The sequence below is a fragment of the Nannospalax galili genome, unplaced genomic scaffold (assembly GCF_000622305.1).
Source record: "Nannospalax galili isolate Female #2095 unplaced genomic scaffold, S.galili_v1.0 scaffold1234, whole genome shotgun sequence".
Taxonomy (NCBI): domain Eukaryota; kingdom Metazoa; phylum Chordata; class Mammalia; order Rodentia; family Spalacidae; genus Nannospalax; species Nannospalax galili.
Window position 1 is genome coordinate 635,624 of NW_008334665.1, and position 2,305 is coordinate 637,928.

Sequence of the window (2,305 nt, forward strand, 5' to 3'; positions counted from 1 at the left end):
ATCTATCTATCTATCTATCTATCTATCATCTATCTATATATCTATCATATACCTATCATATATCCATCATCTATCTGTCTATCTTCATTATCATTTATTTTCTTTCTCTTTCTCTTTCTTTTTGGACTTTCTTTTTCTTTTTTTTTTTTTTTTTTGGTCTTTTTGAGGCAGGATCTCCCTGTAGCTCCACCTGGACTGGAACTCTCTATGTAGCCCAGACCAGCACCACCTTCCCAGGGGTGGAACCACCCACAGTGGGCTGGGTCCTAGACCTTCCTCTATTACTCAACATTTAATAAAATGCCTCACAGATACACCCACAGGCCAGTCCAATAGAGGAAATCCCCCAGCTGAGGTTCCCTCTTCCCAGATGTGTCAAGCTGACAACTGGAGCTTCCAGGACAGATATGGTCTAACTGATGCCTCTGTGAAGGCATCTACATTGGTCTCAACCCCACCCAGAGCACGCCTTCCATCTCTGACTGAAATCCTGCTCTGCTCTCACCTGGACCCTGGATTCTACTAATGGCATTTGTCTTCAGTTCCCAGTTCTTTGGTTGTATACCAGCCCAGCATGTAGCCAGGGCCCGATCATTAGTCATAGAGACTGTTCATTTGCATGACTAGCAAGGCAAGACCCTCCCAGTAACCTTTCACTTCCAGGCTACTTGGCTTCCAAGCTTGTTTCTCTATACAAATCTTAGCGACATGTTATCTAACTCCATAGACAGCTCTGCACACTTATATTGTTATGGCCATGGGATTAATTTCATTTAGAAAGGGACGCTATCACTATAACACTGAGTCACTTTGCACGTTGACAGCTATCTACTTTTTCAAGTGTGCTTTGGAAGAATTTCAGGAATTTTGTTCATATTTTCCTTGTAAAAAGTTTCATATATTTCTTTCTAAATCTGTTTCTAGTTTTACTCATTACTGTTGCTGATTTAAGAGTCCTTTTGTCTTTATTGATACACTCTGTCTTTTGTCGAGCCTACAGGTCTTGTATGATAATCTTTTTTGAGACAGGGTCTCCCCGCAGACCCACCTGACCTAGCACTCACTATGCAGACTAGGCTAGCCTAGATCTCGCAGAGACCTGCCTACTTCTGCCTCGGGGTACTGTGACTAAAGGCATGGACCACCACTACTGTTTTTTGTATACTAATTTTATGGTCTGTCACTCACAGAATGTTTCCAGGGTTCTGTGATCTTTATTATTGATTCTCTGGACTCTGCAAAGTCACATCATCTGCAATAGATGAGGCTAACCCTTTCTTCATATTTTCTCTCTTATTCCATTATATTTGCTATCACTTTCTGTGTCAATCTGAATCTTTGTGGTGATGTTGAGAATCATTTTCTTGTTCCTGAACTAATGCCAGTGGTGACTTTTTTTTGATAAATAAGGCACTAACTTTTGTCCTAGGATATAAGGATACACACACATAAGCATATACATATATAGATGTGGTGATTGTTCCTTTTAATGCCATTTTGCCATAAATTAGAATCACCTGACAGGGAACCTCAACTCAAGAACTGTCCTGATTGCCTTAAATGGTGTGCATGAAGACCCACCCCAAGTGCATATGCGTGTCAGCATCTGGTAGCAGCCATGTCTGAAAGGGCGTGGCAGATTATTCACCCTTTTCTTCCTTTGCCCTCCCTTTAACGCACCCTGTTGTAGATGCTGCTGATTTCCTCGCTGGTATCAGAATCAGCGTTTCTAGGCTTCCATACTAGACCAAGGACCAAAGAGTCTCCACTCTCCCCATTTTCAGCACCAGATTGGGGCACCCAGCCTCAGGGAAAGAGCAACTACAGCTTCTGAACCCCCAGGTGTGAGAAAATTGTAGTTACTATTTCAGAGTAAGCTGATTTAATAAGCTTCCCCCCTTCTCTCTCACTTTCTCACCTACACAACACACATAATAATAATAATAATAATAATAATAATAATATAATACATCAGTTCCTGTTACTGGTTTGGTCCTCTCGGGAGCCACGACTAACACAGATGTGTGTCTGTGTACTTTAATATCTAGATTTATCTACATATATAAGAATACATATTCACACATATAAGCATTTTAAAGAACTATCCAACAATTCCTTTGGAAAATACTTTCAATATAAATAAGTCTTGCACTTTGGTAAAGGGCTTCAGCACACTCACAGGGAGGATGGGCTCTGTATCCCTCACATTCAATCACATTGTGTGTGATTTTATTAGACTTCTGGATTTCTGATATTGAAATCAGGGTGATGTCCTCAGTTGCAAGTTATACACAGAATACTGGCT